The sequence below is a fragment of the Squalius cephalus genome (genome assembly GCF_949319135.1).
Source record: "Squalius cephalus genome assembly, chromosome: 13".
Taxonomy (NCBI): Eukaryota; Metazoa; Chordata; class Actinopteri; order Cypriniformes; family Leuciscidae; genus Squalius; species Squalius cephalus.
Window position 1 is genome coordinate 26463312 of NC_137134.1, and position 22483 is coordinate 26485794.

At 42.0% G+C, this 22483-nt stretch overlaps 1 protein-coding gene and 1 long non-coding RNA gene across 5 annotated transcripts in view; both read right to left on the reverse strand.

Annotated features, from left to right (window-relative positions):
• The window catches only part of LOC307169790 (uncharacterized protein), a 98022-nt gene that overhangs the window by 72497 nt on the left and 3042 nt on the right, over nucleotides 1-22483 (reverse strand). The gene's annotated exons all lie outside the window — the stretch shown is intronic.
• On the reverse strand, nucleotides 16889-21268 carry LOC307169801. The gene is made up of 2 exons (XR_013823210.1): nucleotides 17941-21268; nucleotides 16889-17024 (listed from the first exon to the last, which is right to left on the reverse strand). It is a non-coding gene; the product is annotated as an uncharacterized lncRNA (long non-coding RNA).

A 22483-nucleotide genomic window follows, 5' to 3' on the forward strand; every position in this document is an offset into this window, starting at 1 on the left:
CTAGCTTCCCTCTGTCAACATAAAAATACTTTTTTTGGGGAAAGTCCAAAGAGTTCAATGCAGATCTGAGAAAGAGGATCATAGATGCACACAAATTAGTAATGTCTCTTGGAGCCATTTCTAAACAACTGCAGATCTCAAGATCATTAGGTCAAAAATGAACAACAATTCTCTACAATCATTCTGTCTAAGAAACAGAACAGTTAAAATAAATCATGAAAAGCCCAACAATGACTTCTGCAGGGGGACATGCCAGAAAAAGAAAAGAGAACTACTGCTTTAAATTAACACTTACCAGAATACTTACCAACTTTCAAAATACTTAAATTCCTAAACTGTTGAAAACAAACCTGTACTTAACAGATAATGGTTATAAAAAACAGAGGTAGTAAAATCAACCTAGGGTCCTTTGCACCATGACCTCGAGCCAAACACCTACCCAAAGCCTTTTTCCCCTTGGTCAAACATTATTAAAGTTAGTGCTATTTAGAGATATCAGCCGGATGGCTTAGTGTATACGCTAATGGATCCAAGGTTGTATCTCATAAATTACCGCACTAATAATGCCCAGAAGTACCAAACTTCTACAGTAGTACAAATAGATTCTGTACTCATAAAACGAGGCATTGGAAAGTTTGTAAGTACATCAGGAGTTTATTTAAATAACACTTACCTGGTGGCTTATGCTATACCGCTAACCCGGACGTCGAGGTCACTTCCGTGATTTGAGAAAAGCCTGTAAAAGTCCTGGCAGAAAGCGATGTATTAGGATGTAGTGTAACGACGCCCAGTTCCAGGAATGCACTCATATTTTGTTGGTAGTACCAGTTTGTTAACTAATAATTGTTGCAAACTGGTACTACCAACAAAATATGATTTAAAATCCATATCCTTAACCTGTACCATTACAAGTGTTTCCAGTACATGAACAATATTTACTTTCTCGGGAAAGGTTATTATAAATAACTATCCCGGATGAGCCCCCATTAAATGTTACAAACCCTTGTTAGTCTAGAGGGAATAAGGCGTGCAACATTAAAATATTGAACGCGTACTGGAAAACGTCTCACACACAAACCAATTTAGTGTAAGAAAAATTATGATTTATTACAATGAGAAGCAATCTGACATGGACACCTCAAAGTAATTAATTATATAAACAATTTTTGTGAACCAAAGAAAAGGTTCACAAAAAAAGGAAAAGGTAAAGAGAAAAGAACTAGACCGTGCCAAATCAAAGAAATAAGGAAAACCAAATCCAATCTTACTAGAAAAACAAACAATATCTAATCTGACTAAATTATCATTCAACAAAGACAAAAATAAAAGATCTTCAGCGTCAAAGACGCCCTAAATAAACTACTCTTACTAACAAAAACGAAAAATACAAACAGTGGCACAGATCGCTAAACTAGTGTTCTAGACATGATTGATAACTCAGCGTAGCACATGTACATCACGTGATATCTCGGCTGTTCTTTTCTCTTCCCCGTTTAATAACAGATCAAACCGCCAGAACAAATTAAACGGCAAAATACTCACAGAGAAAATACAACCCAAACGGGTCTCAAATACCAAGTTCTCAAAGAACACATTTCTCAAAACACTATAACGGTACAGGTCAGGCAAACATGCACAAGAGGATCAAGTGCTCTAGCGTGCAAATCAACTCCCGCTTCTCACGCAGGTGCGCTCTTTAAAAGGCACATGGCGCGCCCGTTGGTGGAACCGCGTTGAATCGTCACCAGGCATTACGATGATGGACAGATGGATAAACCAATCAGGCACCCGCATCATCCTGCTAGAAGTGAAAGTACAGAAAGAAAAGAAAGGGGGGGAAACTCCAGACAAAAGAGTGACTTGCGCCAGTATCTCATATTGGACGAGCAGAGGAGGAGAATATCCTTGATGTGAGCTATAAACCTTTTGTGACAACTGGGTTTATTTCGTTATCTGATGATGGAAATGAACAAAAGGAAATCCATATATTGAGAGATACTGGCGCAAGTCACTCTTTTTTGTCTTGGCAGATGTATTGCCTTTGTCGGCTGAATCGTATAGTGGTTCTGAGCAGGAAGCTAGTGGCGCGCTTCGCTCTATCACTTTTACATTTTATCTCCTATTTTTTTTTTTATTATTTATTTTATTTCCTTTTATCAACTAATTTTAATTTCAGCAAATCAGCACAGTGCTCATACGACAAAGTTTGGATTACTACAAAAACTGAGAATTCTTTTACCCGACCAGCTTACATACCGGGAAAGGAAAACCCGACCAGCTTACATACCGGGAAAGGAAAACACAACTGCCTACAAGGATAAGAGAAAATGCCTCTTCTGGAATCTACTTGCTGCACTAACTGTCACAGACTTTTACAAAGGATTGCAGTTCTTGAAACAAAGTTACTTACGGGACCACCAAACCAGACAGAGCACACAACAGAGCTTCGTCATGGACACCCTCAGCATTCCGGTGAGTCCCATGAAACTAGTGCTCCTCGACAGGTAGAGAAACAAGCCGATCGACTTACTAATCGATGGCACAAACAGGGAGCGAGACCAAAAGGCACTCGAGACACCAGATTGTCACGAGCATCACATATTGCTGCAGTAGCATCCTCTACCCTAGATACAGCTCTGACAAGGATTGCAAACACTGGTCTACTACCACCGCCTATACATCTTGAGAACAGATTTGAAGTACTAAGGAATGTAAATTAGGAATCCCCAAATGTGATGAATATGATCGAACACAGACTGAATGGGCCAGTAGCTAACACTGATGCTAACTGGCGCTCAAGGTCGAGCAGACAGCGGCACTCAGCTCAGAGCGCAGCCGAGCCCAGGACTCTGATAGTGGGGGACTCCATAATCAGAAACATTAGCAGCAGGGATACAACTACGTGCTGCCTTCCACAAGCAACAACTTCTGATATAAACAGGGAACTTCAGAACATTCTGATGAAACATAAGACGGCAAATCGACTCATCATACATGTGGGGAAGAATGATATTCATAAAGAGCAGTCAGAACTCCTTAAGAAGGATTTCCATGAACTTTTTGAAACACTTGAAAGACTGAAAGTTCAAACATTCATCAGTGGAGCTCTCCCAGCAAGAGGAACAAACAGGTTTTCACGGTTACTTGGGCTAAATACGTGGCTGCAAAAAACCTGCAATATAAAAGGAGTGAACTTCATTGACAATTTCAATCTTTTCTGGAGTCAGAGACAACTGTTTCATTTGGATGGCCATCACCCAAACAAACTTGGTTCAAGAGTGTTAAAGGACAATATCCACTTCTCCATCAATCATCCTTCTGCAGTGTGTGCCAATCCACTCAATCTGAACGGCACACACACACCTGGACACAGTATGAATGACCACGGGACTTCACTTCAGCAGCAAAATGGACATGATAACACCACTCCGCAACAACAACCTCTGCTCACGGACCCAATCTCAGCTGAGCCCTGCCCACAGAGCTCACCACAGAGAGACATATCAGAACTGCTTGAAGATTCAACACCCAAGGACGACTTCATGGAAAACAGCCAGGGAAGCCAGGTCAGCATATCACAGCCTCCGATAACACCAGAGCAACAGCCCCTTTCACCAGACACGTTAACCCTCTCCCCGGCATCGCCACTTTTATGCTTCTCACAGAAAATGGAAGAACTGGTGCATGCTGGAACCAGACTATCCCACTCTTTTGCTGCAAGCCCCCAGATACCAACCAAAAAAAAAAAAAGACAGGCACCATTACCACCAAAGCCTGCGGGCCCAGCTCGCCCTCCCCCTCCTGTGAGAGCTCTTCGGCCTCTGCCACAACGCCAGGGCCCACACCCTCCTCCATCTGCTCGAGGTGAACCAAAAACAACTGATACCAGCTCTCAGTGATATGTGTCGGGTCCCCGTTTTGATAACAGTAACTTTCTCAAATGTTTACAGAACAAACGGGAACCCAGTGTGCCTGTATCTTTCTCTATTGCTGTTTTATTACAAGATAGAAAGTCTAAGGCCTTCAATAGCCGTACAGCAAACCTAACTAATCTGGTGCCTATTACACGTCAAACTAATATTGATGTGGGGAAAAGTAAGTCTGTTAAGTTAGCACTTCTAAACATTCGCTCACTTAAAAATAAATCACTTCTAGTCAACGACTTAATAACCACAAACAACCTGGATTTTATGCTTCTAAATGAAACCTGGCTAGTAGACAGCTGCAGTGCAACAGTCCTAAATGAAGCAGCCCCTCCTAACTTTACTTTTATGAGTGTCTGCAGAGCTGTTAAGAGAGGTGGGGGTCTAGCTGCTCTTTTTAAAGATATCTATCAATGTAAGCAAATATCATTTGGGAATTACTTGTCTTTCGAATATCTGGGTATTGTGTTAAAAGGTGCTCCACGCATTTTACTTTTCATTATTTACAGGCCTCCAAAATACTCTCCAGCCTTTGTTGAGGACTTTACAGAGCTGTTATCAACAATTACCTCAGAGTTTGACTGTTTTGCCATTGCTGGAGATTTTAACATCCACATAGATAGTGCAGAGAACAACATGGCTAAAGAAATCAAAAGTGTTTTAAAAACTTTTGATCTGACTCAGCATGTACAAGGACCCACACACAATCGTGGACACACTCTAGATTTAGTCATCAGTAAGGGTCTAAACATTTCATCGATTGTTATTAAGGATGTAGCATTGTCTGATCATTTTTGTATTTTCTTTGATATATTGATCTCTCCTGCTGCCACTGAAGCTAGATCTGTGTCTGTCAAGAAGAGATGCTTAAATGAGAACACTAGTGTACTATTTATGAAGGCTATATCCTTAACACCAAGCATATCTGCTGACTCTGTTGATTTTCTCCTTGATTCTTTTAACTCAAAAGTTAAAAGTGTAATTGATGATATTGCTCCTGTCAAAGTCAGGAAGAAGAGTGGCAGACAAAAAGCACCTTGGAGAAACTCAGACAATGCAGAAAAGTAGAGCGCATGTGGCAGAAGACTAAACTTGTAGTCCGTTATAACATCTACAAAGACAGCCTTCATGCTTTCAATGTGGAACTAGGCAAAGCTAGACAGACTTTCTTCTCAAATATTATAAACAGTAATTTAAACAACACACGCACTCTTTTTGCTACTGTAGAGAGACTGACAACCCCCCCAAGCCAGATTCCCAGTGAAATGCTCTCAGACAGCAAGTGCAGTGAGTTTGCTTCTTTCTTCTCTGACAAAATCAATAATATCAGAAAGGTGATCAGCACATCCTTGAGTTGCCCTGGGGTCAGACAGATCAGACCACCTGAGAAAGTAGTTACTATGTCTGACTTCAAAGAAATTGATGGCAAAATTTTGGAAGAAACCGTACAGCACCTTAAAACATCAACCTGCGCTCTTGACACACTTCCGACATCATTTTTCAAAAGTGTGTTAAACAGTTTAGAAGCAGATCTTCTAGAAGTGGTAAATGCCTCACTTCTCTCTGGGAGTTTTCCAAACTCCCTGAAAACTGCAGTTGTCAAGCCCCTCCTGAAAAAGAACAATCTGGATAAGACCATATTAAGCAACTATAGACCAATCTCAAATCTTCCTTTCATAGGCAAGATCATTGAAAAAGTTGTCTTCAATCAGCTGAACAACTTCTTATGCTCGAATGGACATTTTGACAATTTTCAATCTGGTTTCCGACCGCACCACAGCACAGAGACAGCGCTCATAAAGATAATAAACGATATTCGCTTAAATACTGATTCAGGCAAATTATCAGTGCTGGTGCTACTCGACCTCAGTGCTGCATTTGACACTGTCGATCATAACATACTTCTTGACAGGCTGGAAAACTGGGTGGGGCTTTCTGGGATAGTCCTACAATGGTTCAGGTCATACTTAGATGGGAGAGGTTACTATGTGAGTATAGGAGATCATAAGTCTGAGTGGACATCCATGACATGCGGAGTCTCTCAAGGCTCAATTCTTGCGCCACTCCTGTTCAACCTGTATATGCTCCCAATGAGCCAAATAATGAGAAAGAACCAAATTGCTTACCACAGCTATGCAGACGACACACAGCTCTACTTAGCCTTATCGCCTAACGATCACAGCCCCATTGACTCCCTGTGCCAATGCATTGATGAAGTCAACAGTTGGATGTGCCAAAAATGTCTTCAGTTAAACAAAGACAAAACTGAAGTCATTGCGTTTGGAAACAAAGATGAAGTTCTCAAGGTGAACGCATACCTTCACTCTAGGGGTCAAACAACTAAAAATCAAGTCAGGAATCTTGGTGTGACACTAGAGTCAGACCTTAGTTTCAGTAGTCATGTCAAAGCAATAACTAAATCAGCATACTATCATCTGAAAAATATTGCAAGAATTAGATTCTTTGTTTCCAGACAAGACTTAGAGAAACTTGTGCATGCTTTCATCACCAGCAGGGTGGATTACTGAAATGGACTCCTCACTGGCCTTCCCAAAAAGACCATAAGACAGTTGCAGCTCATACAGAACGCTGCCGCCAGGATTCTGAGCAGAACTAGAAAATATGAACACATCACACCAGTCCTCAGGTCTTTACACTGGCTCCCAGTTAAATTTAGGGTTGATTTTAAAGTATTATTACTGGTATATAAACCATTCAATGGCCTAGGACCTCAATACATTGCAGATATGCTCACTGAATATAAACCCAACAGATCACTCAGATCACTAGGATCATATCAGCTAGAAATACCAAGGGTTCACTCTAAGCATGGCGAGTCTGCTTTTAGCTATTATGCCAGCCGCAGCTGGAACCAGCTTCCAGAGGAGATCAGATGTGCTCCTACTGTAGTCACATTCAAATCCCATATAAAATGGCGCTTCATGTTACAAAGTATGGTTTGGTGTTATTATTATGACCGCCGCTAGCGTAGTTAGCGAAAGCGGTCATATAGGGATTGTCAAAGGTTTTTTTTTTTTTTTTTTGTCATCTACTGAATTTTTCGTCAACGATACCAGGGACACCGAAACACCGTGGAACATGAAATTTGGTGGGCATGTAGCCCCACTAGACTTTTACGGAAAAATTTCGTTTGGTCCCCGGGGGCCACTCCCCCCCACCCCGATAACCTGAGCCCGAAACGATGTGTTGAGGGATTTTGGCAAATAACCATGCCTAGGTTTGAGTATAACTTTAGAGTCGTTAGGCCCAAACTCTAAGCACGCCGCGCTCACTGAGAGCGCGTGCAGGTCGCCTATGCGCTTCACTGAAGCGATAGCCAACAAAAACACTGTTTTAAAAGACAGATGTTTAAGTCTAATAGATTGGATAGGCTCGAAAGGGGCACCCTTCATGGCCTCCAAAACCGTAGAGAGGTCCCACATAGGGACTGAAGGTGGTCTGGGAGGATTCAGCCTCCTAGCTCCCCTGAGGAAGCGGATGACTAAATCGTTCCTTCCTAGTGACCGGCCTAGCGTCGTTTCATCGTAAATCGAGTAAAATGGACCCTGTGCTCCACGAGTTGAGATCGTGATTGAGCTAGAATCAGCCAGTCGTCCAAATAGTTCTGCGTCCATGCACCTCGTAAATGTACGAGGTGCCAGGGATAAGCCGAACGGAAGGACTGTATACTGGTATGTCTGACCCTCGAAGGTGAATCTCAAGAATCGCCTGTGACCTGACGCTATCTGTATTTGAAAATACGCGTCCTTTAGATCTATCGAGATAAACCAGTCTCCTCGGCGAATATGCGCGAGAATTTTTCTGGTCGTGAGCATTCTGAAACTGCGTTTCATCAATGCTTTGTTTAGCCGTCTCAGATCTAATATGGGTCTGAACCCGCCGTCTTTCTTGGGAACCAGAAAGTATCTGCTGTATAGCCCCTCCTCGCTTTGAGCTTGAGATACAGGCTCTATAGCCCCTTTGCTCATTAGTTTTGATATTTCGGCACGAAGTAGGTGTGCTACTTCTGGATTCACCGTAGATTCGACGCGCGCTGTAAAGCGGGGAGGGCGTCAACGAAACTGTAGCGAGTAGCCTCTCTTTATAATGTCTAGCACCCAATCCGAAACCCCTGGAAGCGCTGCCCATGCTTCTGCATGGATGGCTAAGGGTTGGATGCGAAGCGCACTCTGTTCGCTGGGCGACAGAGGTGCTTCGGCGTGCAATAGCATAGGCGTTATGCCTGTGACATTCGAGGCAGGGAGCGCGCTTATTACAGCGGGCAGAGCGCTCGTCCTCGACCCTACTATAGTGTTTAACCGAGTGAGGGAGGGCTGAGCGAGTTTCGTTAGACTCATGTTGTCTGTGAGTAGATGTGGGCGTGGAGCGGGCACATTTACTGCTTTTAACGCGCTGTCTGCCTGAGCAAAGCGAGCGTGAACAGGTTTCGTTTTTACAGAGAACCCGTGATCTGTGTGACATAGTGTTTGTGGGCACTGAGAAGTGGGCACTTTTACTATGTTGGGCGCGCAATCGACCTGAGTCGATTTTATGTGCGCGAGCCCTGAATGGAGGGCTGTGCTTGTGTGTAGGGATGGGCACTGGGCAGTGGGCATCAGCACTACATTTATAGCACCATTGGCCGTGGCCGGGACACCAGAAAATACACTCTTTTCGTGATATATCTGGGCAGCCGTAAAAACGGCTTTTGTGTGCAGGCAAGCGGGCAACTGTACGGGCTTGCGCATTGCAGAAAACGCTGAGACAGTCGCAATTCCTGGGACTGCAACAGCGGTGCGCTTGGGTGAGAGACCGGCCGCAACGGGACTCACACTCCTGCGCTTTCCTAGGCTTGCTAGGACTTCTTCGGGGCTTCCGGTTTCACCGCAATCCTCGGCCGCGGCCCGTGAGCAGGGCGTCGGTTGCTGGAGCGAGAGCGGGGCCTCGAGCTGCGTTGCTGTCGCTGTGACGAAGCAGTCGGAGGGGCGGGGGCTGTGGCTGAGAGCTCCGCTGGGTCCGTTTTTCACGACTCGCTGCGGAACTAGAGCGCTTCGGCAGGAAGTGCTTGAAGGCTTGAGACGCTTTCTGGGCCTCGGTAAATCTCTCCACGAACTCGGAGAGAGAGGAACCGAAGAGGCCAGCGGAAGACAGCGGGGCGTTGAGAAACGCGGTGCGCTCGGAATCAGCCATCTCCGAGAGCAACAGCCACAGATGTTTCTCAGCAACAGTGGCGGAAGCCATACACCGTCCCATAGCCTGTCCAGCAGACTTGGTAGCGCAAAGGGTGAGATCCGAAGCGCTTCTCAAATCCGCGATGCAGATAGCTTCAGGCCCCATCTCGTCCAGCTTACGGAGGAGATCGCCCTGAAAAATCTGCAGCGTGGCCATGGTGTGTAGCGCAGACGCAACCTGCCCAGCGGCGGAGAAGATTCGCGCGAGCTGCGTCGACGTCATACGGCAGGCTCTGGATGGCAACACCGGTTTCGTCCGCCGTCCAGCAGAGGGCGGGCAAAGGTGGGTCGCTATCGCCTGTTCCACCGGCGGAAGCGAAAGGTAGCCTCGGTTTTTAGCATCATCCAGCGTTGAAAAAGCTGGTGACACAGACGAACGTGTTCGTGCAGAATAGGGAGCGTTCCAAGCTTTCGCTACTTCTTCATGAAGCTCAGGAAGAAATGGGGCGGGCTTGGATTCCGGAGAAGTGCGCTCACCAGGGAGGAAGCTACCGTCCAGCCGGGTTCGAGAAGGGAGCTCCGGTGCAGACCACTCGAGGCCGAGGCTCGCCGCGGCCAGCGCGAGTACTCGCATAAGCTCCTTCTCAATGCTAGCTCTTGCATTAGGCCTTCGAGCAGGGGGTGCGAGGTCCTCAGAGCTCGCCCAGTCTTCGCTGCCCGAAGCTAGCAGAGAACATGAATCCTCCTCCCTCGACTCGGCTTTAGAAGCAACTTCCTCTAATGAAGTGTCGGCAGACTGCGGGCGCTGAGCATCAGTAAGTGATTCAGGGGAAGCCGGTGAAGCTGGCGGGCGAACCGGCGAGCTCAGTCGGGCTGGAGAAGGTTCCGGGACCCGCTGTGCGCGGCGTTTCTTACGGCGCGGCAGTGCGGCGGGTAGTGCAGGCTCTGAGAAAGATGCCAGGCGAGTCCTCAGAGTCACCATCGGCATAAGCTCGCAGTGAGGGCAGCCGCCGTCAGCGAGCGCTGCGTGATCTTCACCCAGGCAGGAGACACAAATGATATGACGGTCTCCCTCGCTGAGTGGGGCTCGGCATGAGCCGCAAGAAGGCATCTTGAAAAAGACGCGAGCTCTTTTACGGATGTGTGTCGCAGCGCGAACACACACACACACAAGAACAGTAGACATGTGAAAGGATATGGGCGCCGGAAAAGCACAGCAGGTACGGCAGCAGAAGGCGGCGTTGGCCAGCGGCTTCAATGGCTCGTCCCGCTGAAAGGCTTGTCAGACGACGCTTGCTTCCTTGTGAGTCAACGATGCGTGAGCTTCGCTGAAGAGATTAAAATCAAATGAATCAGCCTTTTCAAGCTTCCTTTATAGGGATAAGCCACGCCCGTTTCGGCGGGAAATTAAGGATAATTTTTTGCTTCAGTATTTCGTGAAAAAGTTTTTCCCGTAGCGTTTTTCAAACGCAGTACGAGAGAACTCTCGTAAGAGAACTTCTGTATGACCTGGCAATAAACATTTTTGTAAGTGTGTCTATAATGTGATAGTCTAAACTGATTTTATTTCGGGTGCGGGTCGGGTGTCGGTTCTATTTTAAGCGGGTCGGGTGCAGATTTTAATTAGTGCTGCTGTCGGGAAACGGGTCGGGTGCTGTTTTAAGCACTGCGGGTACGGGCGGGTGCGGATTTACGAAATCGGACCCGTGCAGGACTCTGGTGTACACACAAATCTCTGACCCATCGTCGTCTTCTTCGCTGAATATCTGTCGCTCTACATACGTCATCTGGTATAATTGAAACGATTGGCTATGAGCTACGTACAGGTGCATTTGATAGACATTTGTAGCGCCCAATAAACGGCTCTGGGCTTTCGTAAACCACGCCTCAAATACAAGAAAATGTACATGTGGTTCCCAGACCACGTCTCAAAGAGAAAGTGGTCTGACGTTAGCCAGGCTAATATAGCGTACTATTTGTTTTGTGTTAAACCAGCATGCTCGACTTGTATGTTTAAAATATACATTAAAATATCATTGAAATTTTGTATTAGCAAATCAGTATTTTAGTCTGTGAAGCAAGGCCAATACTATTGAAACCTGTTTGAAAGATTTTGAACAGTTCTGTTACAGTATTGGGATGTTTTTCACTGTTCTGATTGGTTGTCTCTGCTGTAGTGGGCGTGGCTGCTTTTGTGGTGTCACTATCAGTCTTGATGAATCAGACATTCTCACATCAGGACAATAGGGGGCGATGATGATGATGATGATGTCTTTTGGGGGATTTTTGTACAGAAAATATAGAATTGTGAAATAATTTGATTATTTTTGTAGCCTAAATTCGCCAAATATCCACCCTAGAAGATGATCTGAGAGCACAAAGCATGCATGTATAAGTCTATTAATTTAATCAAACACATTTATAAAATATATTTGCTGCCCTGCTGACAAATCCAGTCTAAGGTGTTTTTTTTCCAGTCTAAGTCTGTTTAGTTCTGCTGGTGTTGTTTATGGTTTTGGAAGCTGGGAGATCAGTTTATATCATCTCCACATAAGGCCAGCATACACAGGGTGTTTTCTACTGAAATAAACACTGTCAAAATGCTCTACAGGATGAAGCTTCTGAGGGAAATGAGAAGTGAGGAAATAAAAAAGGTGAATGTCTAATATTTAATAGGCTATTGCAGAAAATACTTCACTGGTATTGCCATAAATGCCATAGACAATCAAAGCACCATGGCATCTGATTCCATCGCTGTACTGTCATTTTAAAATGGCTTTTAAAAAAAATGATGAGGTTGTTTCTGCTGGAAATAATAGTCAAACATTTCTATAAAACGCCGATATCAGGCCGGGTGAAACCCGTAGTTGTTGGGACATCAGAGACCAGTTTGTCCAGGAGGGCAACATGTTTAGCAATAGCTAACGTTAGCTCCGTAGTGTCCGACGTTTTGAGCCATTCCTACGCACATTGCTTGATTTTTTTTTCCCATCGGACTTCAGTAAAGGGCTACGGACCTTTCCCACCATCTTTTCCGACATGAAGAATACACTTTACGGGTGTTAATCGAGCTTGATCGCCGCTATCAGATGAAGATGCGCTGCTTACGTAGCCTAGAAACTAGACGCACCCTAGCGGCAGCAAAAAATATTTTGCAGCCTGCCCTGGCGTGCCGCACAAGCCCTGAAAAGTGAAGCCAAAACGTCTCGATCGCCCCCCGGTGACTGGTCCTAGTATAGGTCATAAGTCCCGCCTCCCCGTGTTATTCAATGGGACGTGAGACCAACTAAACAATTAAATTACACTTCAAATATCTTTTTTCCAAAGGTGGGTTCTTTCATTTGATGTCGTTTTTATCACGCTGATGTAAGTTCAAGTGTCTGTTTCAAAAATAAGTTTGTTTTTAGTTAGTTACGTGATGCGGTGGTGCAACGTCATGATTGACAGCTGTGATTGACAGATTCTCGAGCGAAGTAGTCACTGAAGCACCAACGGACATTTTTTTCGGTATCTTCCCAGCTAACATGAGTCCGGCGGGCCAGTGGCGGACCACCGGTGGCAAAGTTGGCGGCCCACCGGTGGACGCCGCCGGCGGATCACTGGCGTTTTGCTCATCGTTATTCTAGCGCAGACAGTCATTCCCAAAGGCGGGGTCCCGACCCACAAGTGGGTCGCGGGAGATTTTGTATGGGTCGCCAAGTCGAGCACTATTTTTCAGTGTGCTATAAACGCGTTCTCATCCTAGGGCGTCACATACAAACTGTGCGTGTTAATGCGTCCAAATTTCACGCGTTGCATATAATAAGTATTGTCCCCAACGGCGTTCCATAACGCACATACATGTGTAGAGTTTGCGTAACTACACACACGAGAAGCGCGGAACTCTCCGCGCACATATGAGACGCGCGCGCGCACGCACAAACTCTCCACGCGCATACCATACGCGAGCACACACACAGTCGCGCACATACTCAATGAGACGCGAGCACACACACACACACACACACACACAAACTCTCCGCGCACATATTCATGAGACGCGAGCACACACACATAATACCCTAAAGATGTGGAAAAGTCGATCAAAAGTGTGGGTACATTCCTCCAGACTCGATGCCAACAGCGCGCGATGCAGTATTTGCGGTAAAATAATTGCTGCAAAGACCGGTACCACGACAGATAGGCTATGATGAAGACCTTGACAGTGCACGGCCACGGAGTAAACATAATAGCAGAAAGTTGCTTCGCCTTCGACTGGTAAATGAAGAGATACCTTGATCACTCTGACAGTGTTTATATTGCAATAATGACCTTCTGAGTGTACACTGCCGTTAATAAATGTGTTGGTTAGTCAGATTTTTTTTCCAGTAAGGATGCATTAAAGTTATCAAAAGTGACATTAAAACATGTGTAATGTTACAAAATATTTAGTTTTTAAATAAATGCTGTTCTTTTGACATTTTTATTCATCAAAGAATCATGAAAAAAAATGTATCATAGTTTCCAAAATATTGAGAAGCAAACTGTTTTCATATTTCTGAAGGATCATGTGACACTGAAGTAATGATTTTGAAAATTCAGCTTTGACAGGAATAAATTACATTTTGAAATATATTCAAATAAGATTTTAAATTGTAATACTATTTCACAATATTACAAGTTTTACTGTATTTTTTATATTAAAAAAAATCAGCTTTGGTGAGCATGAGCTCTTTATAAAACATTTTTTGTTCCTTTGTGCTTTTTTTGTGCCTTTGTGCACTAGCTAAGGAGCATGAGTCAAACTGAAAAAATAAAAACAAAATTTTCTGAGGTAATGTGTTATGTAATCTTGTTAAAATGGATTTCATAAAATTGGTATCGAAAAAAGTATCGTTCAGGAACCGGTATCGAAACTGAGGTATCGAAAATGGCACCGGATCGAAAGATTTTGAACGATACCCAGCCCTACAAAATGGTCATACATATTTTGTTAATGCATAAATTCTCTTCGTTATATATGAACTATATGGGCCTAATGTTTATTGGGTCACAAGGATTTATCGACTTTAAAATGTGGGTCCCCAGAAAAAAAGTTTGGGAAACACTGTAATCTAGCGGACCTCCAGCGGCAGCCGCCGCTTTCCCGACGGTGGTCCGCTATCGTGCCGCTGGTTTAATGAGTGTTTTCTGGCGGACCACGGTCGGTCCACGGTTTATAATCAGTTACTCATGCTAACCAAAATTCACTATAATGGATAAAAAAAAGCAATGTACACCAGTCTCAATAGCAGTTGCAAATTTATTTTTATTAAATAAATTTTCAGTGAACAGATGAAATGGATACATTTGCATTGCATTTATCAGATTATTTTATCCAATGTGACTATTAGTCAAGTGCATTATAGGATAAGTTGTGCCCTTATGAAAATTAGCCATGGTTCTACCACAGCATTTGCAGTAAAACCATAGTTGCTAACAAAATGAACCATGGTTTCACAACAACCAAGGTTTAAAAACATACGTTTATAGTCATGATTACCATAATTTTACAGCAATTATTACAGCAATATTACTAGTTGAACCATGGTTTGAAAAATAAATAAATAACATGGTTGGTACAGTTGTACCATAGTAAAACCATATAGTGCTTTTCACAATACAAATTGTTTCATTGCAGCTTTACAAAAAATGCATGTTCAAGGTTATACAATCGCAAAATATCCTTTAATCAGCCAGAGGTGACAGCTACTCACTGGAGAGCATCTTTTGGCAACAAAGTAATGTCCATAAGATAATACAAGTCATGAGTTTAAAGTCCTAATTGCTATCCTTCAACATTTTTAAAGGGTAAGTTTGCAGATTTTCAACCCGCTATTCTTACAATGTTAACAATGTTACAATGTACACTGACATATCTTAAAATATTTCAGGGCCACTGTTTTGTCTCAAGATGCACAACAGTAATGTTTTTTTTTTCCTTCTTTTTTTTTCTAAAGTACATTTTAAAAAGCTACTTAAATATCCTAATTTAACTAAGGCCTAATCCTGGCTTAATCTAAGCCCTGTGTGTGAAACCGGGCCAATGCAATATAAGGATAATATCTGCCAGATTTGTGTCCATCTATAGTTGCCACCATCTGAAGTCTTCGTGAGTGTTGGTGTCATTAGAAGTCTTCACAAGCGAGGCTGGGTCCAAACTGGAGCTGCTGTCATCTCTAGTGAACTTGCTGGGCATCCTGAGATAGAAACAGGGAAGCAACAGGAGAAAGATTAGCATAGCTGCTGTCATATTATTTCAGGCAAAAGATGATCATGTGCACTTTTTATCATTTCATCACATATAACTAGTGCAAGATGATGAGATGTGTAAATTGAATGCTTGGCTACAGACATGTGTCTTTAATCTAGATTTAAATTAGGATCATGTTTCTGGGCCCCAAACATTATCAGGAAGGTTATTCTAGAGTTATTCCCTTACATTCTATTGAATTAATAGGAAATCGTCAGATTTCAATGAGAAAACATGACCTAACGAGTCAGCATTTTTATATTTGAATACTATACATTCTCACAATGCAAACATCCTAAACATTTCTGAGTATTATCAATGTTGAAAACAGTTGTGCTGATTAATATTTCTGTGTAAACCAGTCTAACAGTTTAATCCATTTTCTTTTCTCTCTCTCCAGGATTAATTGTTAAATAGACCCAACTTATATAAATGGTAGTTTACACTACTATTAAAAAGTTTGGGTACAATAGAATTATAATTTTTATAAGAATAGAAAATAAATATTTTTATTCAGCAAGGATGCATTAAATTGACCAGAAGAGAGAGTAAAGATTTTTCAAATAAATGTTTTTTCTTTCTTTCTATTCATCAAATAATCCTGAAAAACACAAAAATGTGAAGCAGCACAACTGATTTCAAAACTGATAATAATCATAAACGTTTCCTCAAATCATCATATTAGAATGATTTCTGAAGGATAATGTGATGCTTCTCCATAGAAAACAGTTTGTTTTAAATGTTTTAATATTATTTCACAATATTATTGTTTTTACTGTATTTTTAATTAAATAAATGCAGTTTTGGTGAGCATAAGAGACTTCATTCAAAACATTTTTTTTTTTTTTACCAACAACATTAGTGTATGGTTGAACTTTTAGTTCCTTTATTGTCTACAAGTGGAAATTTGTCTTTGGCTTGGTTTTACTTACTAGTCATATAGGTGATCACGCCTTAGGCCGGTGACACACTGGATGCGTGGCGTAAGCGTCTCAGCTGCGTGGCGTGTCCGTTTTTATTTCGGCTCCCATGTTAACAGGTTAGAGCTTGCACACTGCGTGCGTGACACGCGCGTCTCGAGCCGCGCGGAAAACGCGTGCATTCTCGAAATAGAACCGACGCCTATTTTTCACGCGACACGCAAGCGTCTTGGAAGCGTTTCCAAGCAAAATTGAAGAGGAAAAGATGTTTATATGACATTTTGACACGAATACATATTAATAAATGTCATTTTGATGTTTGAAAGTGTCTGGGGTTTGACATAAATGCAAATATAAATGCAATTTAAAAAAATATTATCGATTTTCAAATAGCCTACTGCACCTGTCAATACAGAATGAAATATTCTATAGTCTATATTGCCGTCAACACTGCCGACGTTGTCTTTGCTGCTATATATTTATGTTTAACATGAAGTATAGGCCTTCCACAACTCTGTCCCCATATGTCAAATATATCACCAATATGTCACCTAGCAGCAGCAGCGCTGCGTCAGACACGCTTTTGGTGTGCAAAGACATGGAAAACGCGACGCAGCTGCCACGCAGCTGACACGCAACAGAAACGCCACGCTCACGCCACGCATCCAGTGTGTCACCGGCCTTAGAGATGATGATCAGCTCAACTCTGCTATGGTGCAGGACATCAGCATGGAAGGATCTAGGAACACAACAAACCATTTGTCACAGAGCCAACAATATTATTATACAATGACAGGTTTATTAAAAGGAAAGAAGATACAGCAGAAGTGAAATGCAGAAAAGAGAAAGAACAGACAATGATTTCTTAATTAGGATAACAAAATGTATGTTTTTAGGTTTACTTTTTCATTGTGTTGTGTTTAAAACCCTATAACACTTGTGGTGTTCCCGGTCAAAAATAACTGGCCTACAAAAAATAGCTTATAAATAACTTGTTATGCTATATTATCACCCAATTCTGGATTCAATCTTTTTGTCAACTTGTTTTCTTTCAGTTACGACTGTTTTTATATTTCTATTTGCATCTGATTAATCGTGGGCCTCATTTATCTGAGAGTAGGCATTTCTGAATAATTTTGGAAATATTAAGTAAAATATGAACATGTTCATTATGTTCATGTACACATATGTGCATGTGTGCTTGCAAACATTGAGCCCTTGGACCTGAGCATGTGTGGATACATGCACACACACGCACACACACACACACACACACACACACACACACACACACACACATTAAAACACAGAAACTATTTTGAGTATTACACACATTCTTTTTCACAGAGAGAAGCTTGATCCTACCCTGAACTGCACCTAATATTAATTTATCCATCTGACATTGATACACACAAAACAAATCAAACTAGTTTGATCAACAGTGCAATGTTTTTCATATTTTATTTAATATTTCCAAAACTATTCATAAATGCCTACTCTCAGTTAAATGAGGCCCACGATTAATCATATGGAAATAGAAATATAAAACCAGTCCTAAATGAAAGAGAACAAGTTGACAAAAATACCAATGAGATCACATTAACTAGTATTTTCGGGAAAAAGAAAATCTTCTGTTATTTAATGAGCTTCCTCACCTCACCCGTGTTTCCGACTTCTCTGGCAGCAGCTTTCTTCAGAAATGTTGACATTTTGCAGCTTTCCTCTGTTGTACATGGATTATTTGTGTTGCTGCTGAAATCACAGAACAATTTTTATCAATATTTGTTAACCATTGAGCTAGTTTCAGCAATTTTTAAGCACTCCATGTAAGTGACGTCACCGATTAACAGTACGTTTACGTTAAATAAATTAGCTCACGTCCAAGCAAAATCTTTACAAAACTATCAAAACCTCTCATCTACACATAAGATGTGATTAAAGGCCCAAACTTAAAGGCCCAAGCTATAAAGTTAGCATAACGTTAACGTTACCTCTTCTGAAAACGGTTGATGCTAACGGACTTTTTCGAAGACACTAAACCATTTCTATAAAGTAAATATTCAACAGAAGCGTGTCAATTACAAGTAAGATAAGTGTCAAGAACAGTTGTGTGTATTATTTGTGTGATTTTAGAGGCTAAACTCACCTGAAAGCAGTGAAAACAACAGCGAGAGACGTAGTTTTGCTGACAGTTGCAGTAGTGCGGTCCCGCGCCGTTTCCATGGCAACTCATCTCTGCTTCCGTGTTTGAAGACGACTCGAGTGTTCACGCGCACGCACATTAAAACGCGTCACAGTCACACAGCATTTACAAACATAAACATCTAGAATAAGAAATTACTTGAATGAAAATCTCATTATTAAATCATGAATTTAAAACTCATTTTGAAGTTCTATGACCCATTCATATGTGCAAATTACCACAACTGCACGTGATAGACGGACAATTGTGGCTTTTTTTATAATTTAAATATTTTTTGTTGTTGTTTTTACGAACACTCAAGCCCCATATTTCATTTGAACGCGTGTTAAAAATGCTCATAGGCAGTATTTTTTATATCACCAACATTTTGCTTTTGATATTGCTGCAGCTATTAGGTCAGTTTCACCATTTTTTTTTTTATTCTGTGCTTTCAGATTCTTTTAAACTGTAAAAATAAATTAAAACAAATATACATTTATAAATGAAAGATGTCCTGTAAGCGCTCAGAAACACGTGGACCGACTATCGGCTTGCCACTGGTGTGCCGACGGTGGCCCAGCCGCGGAAAACCGCTGGTGGCGTGCCACCCAAAAAACGCTGGCAGACCGACGGGGTTTTCAGATTGGTCGGGTTGCCGATGGTGTGCCGCCGGAGGTCCGACCGTGTCAAACCGCTGACTTTGTGCCGCCCAAAAAACGCTGGTGGACCGCCAGGTCATTGTTAGCTGGGGGAGGTCTGAGGAGATTGTATTTACTTTATTTTAACAAGCCTCTTGTCGTACTGCAATCAATTTTTAAAAAAGTGTGCAGAATCCACTTTCCCCGAGTGCATCCTGCGAGAGTGAGGGCGGAGTGTTGATTTCGCGGCTTTACTTCCTGTTCACTACTGCGCAGGTCTGGTCCCGAGATCGCTACTGCGCAGACTCAAGTTCCAATATGTCAGCGCCATATCGAGACGCTGGCGGCTTCAGTTTTCATCAATGGAAGAAAGCGTAGGGGCGTCGTCCATCTTTTTTACGGTCTAGACACTCTCAATAGAGCATCACAGTCCCGCCCACAGCCGGTGCCGGAAGTAAAAATTCAATACAATTTCTCCATTGACAGTTGGGGTATAAGCCATAAAAACGTAACCATACATGGTAGACTAAAAACCAGCTACGGCTGTACTAAGTGATTGTATATGCTCATATAACCGCCAAAAGTTCATGGGGCACTAACCTTGTTTTGAGATAAATGCCTTTTATTCGCGATGTCTTGAAGTACTTCATTACCCACAATCCTAAACAATCCCACAATCCCACAGTGATGCATCTGATTGGTGGAGCTCGTGTAAACCCCGCGAAAGTTCGTGAAGACTCAAGATAAATAGAAAAAAGAAAAAAAAACTGTTGCGTTTTTTTGCACGATATCACTGATGTGACATTTGAACCGAGGAGTCTTCATATGGTATGAGTCATATCAAGCATTTTATGATGCCACTGTCAAAACAATATTTACCTTAGGCATACCCAGAGCCATAGAGAGCTCTTCATGCATTTACTGAACATTTGTGTAATAATTCATGGCAAGTTAATAAACTGAATATGATGCACTTTCTGGTTTGCTGACCTTCACTTTTTAATTTTCACTTGTTGTTATTAAGAAAATACATTAAATGTTATTAAAATTAAGGATGAACTATAACTTCATGAATAAAATGAGCATGGACCACAAGTGGGAAATTGTTGAGGCATTTGTCAGCAACCTTGCCCGTGGGCCGCTGAAACTGATGAGCAGAACGCCGCGCGGACAGCCAGATCTGCACCCGTGAGCCGCGGACCGCCAGCCATGCTTTCCAGTCTATTTACACAATTACTACTGAAAGAACTGCTATAAACGGCACAAGAAAAAGTTCGCGTGGCTGTCGTCAGTTTTTAAAGTCGCTCTAAAGGCTCTTTCGCGGTTGTGGCTTCAGTCGACTTCAGTGAGGCGCGGTGGTTTACAACCGGCGTAGCGTCATAGAACGTCTCTGAAAAGGTTCACGCCCACTTTTAGGGGAAAACAAACCGCCGAGCGCCATACACAGTAACGGATTGAGGACGTGTACTAACCCTTACAAACATGTAATTTGTATTTTTTTCACACAGTAGGCTACCCCTGTTATGTATTTGTATTTAATTGCATTTTTCCACACAGTATTTTGTGTTTTTATTTTATTTTAAATACATTTCCATGTATTTATGCCCATCTCTGCCTGCCATCATCATCAATATCTTGCTGTTATGGAAATATCATGAATTACGGGGATGATGCTATCGAAAGCTAAATCAGGCTAGTTATATGGCTGGACAGAAAAGTGCACTCAGTAGCTTCTCTAAATATAAAGACATAATATTATACATTTAAAGATGTTTACTTCTTAAAACCGAAGTAAAATCCTTCACAGGCTAGCTGGTGACTCGATGAGGTAAGAGTAAATGTCCGGGTAAGACACTTCTGGCCACTGGGTGGGGTTGTTAGACCAATTTGACGCTGGTAGGGACATGCTTTTAAGTTGCTCAAATTAAGTTCATAAATGTATCGTTCACGCTATATGGAAGGCAGGGTGGACATATAATTACTCAACATATTTTATCTAAGTGATTTCTGCAGTTATACCCCAGCAAGCAATAGCCGTCTTTTCAACGTCTGGGTTAAATATAGACCCGATATAGTCCGGCTATGTGTAACCAGTGGCGGTCTTAACATAGAGGCATAGGTAGGCGGCTGCTTGGGGCCCCCGTAGTAGGGGGGGCCCCAACCAACCTCAAAAAAGAAAAAAAAAAAGAAAAGAAAAGAAAAAGCCCCTTATCATCATGAACGCTTCAAAAGAATAGTAAATTGTATTAATATTCTTAAGAAATACGTTGAAAAGTAGTAGTTAAAATGTCCAGTTCATGGTTATCCGTTTCTACACACCCCCGACTTTCACAATGAGATGGACTAGTCCGTAACTGTGCGCGGCGCGAAAGATAAACACGCAGTGACTGGAGGACTGGGAAGTACACAAAAACAGAGACGAAGCAAGATGAATCTAAACGCGAAAATGAAACCAAGTTACCCAAGCGGCTCAAATAAAAGAAAAAAGACGTTGATATGTATTTGTCAACGCTGCCAAAGATGACAAACTTTTTTACAGCTACTGTTGGGGATTCAGACAGGAACAACAACGTCCAAATTGTTGAACATGCCGCTACAGCAGCAGCTGCTAGCTGTGAAGTGGCGCTAGGTGAGGATAATGTTAACACACTCACATGGATATAGGTGGATTTGCTTAGAGCCAAATGCAACATCACCTCTCCCCAGTTCGCCCCTCTTACCCCCCTCTCAATTACTTACTATAAATACTGTTTTGGGCTTTAAATGTGACGTGAAAGATCCCTAGCGCACGTGAACTGATCACCTCTAACGTAACTAGCTAACGTTAATAGTGAATAAACACGAATGAATATTGAAAGATACAGTAGCCTACAACTTACCAAAATGTATATTCCTCATGTATACATAAAACCGATCAATCAGTGTTTTTTCAACAGCGGAAAGGGTCAATAAAACAGCTGGAGAACAATTATGTCACATAAAATTTACCTCAGGAAAGCCGTTTAATGACCATAATATATGTTAGGCTATAGCACGTTAGTTGGCTAGAAAAAAGAGCTATAGAGAGTATTTTGCTAAATATGTGTACTATATTACATATTTAGTATATTTTTTACTTATATTATTAAAGTTGTTATTATAATAAAAACGCATTATGTTTAATTTGAGTTATTTTTAACCTTAAATAATACTACCAGCTGATAGGGCTCTATGTATGTTTACAGCATTATGTGAGTTTTTTTTTTTCTTGAGAAAAATTAACCCTATCTTATCTTGTGTACCTAATATTTATCCAAATGAGTCAATTTTGAATCAAATCACAAGAATTGAATTGAAATCGTGAAATTTGTCAAGCAATAATAAAAAACCGTAGCTTAC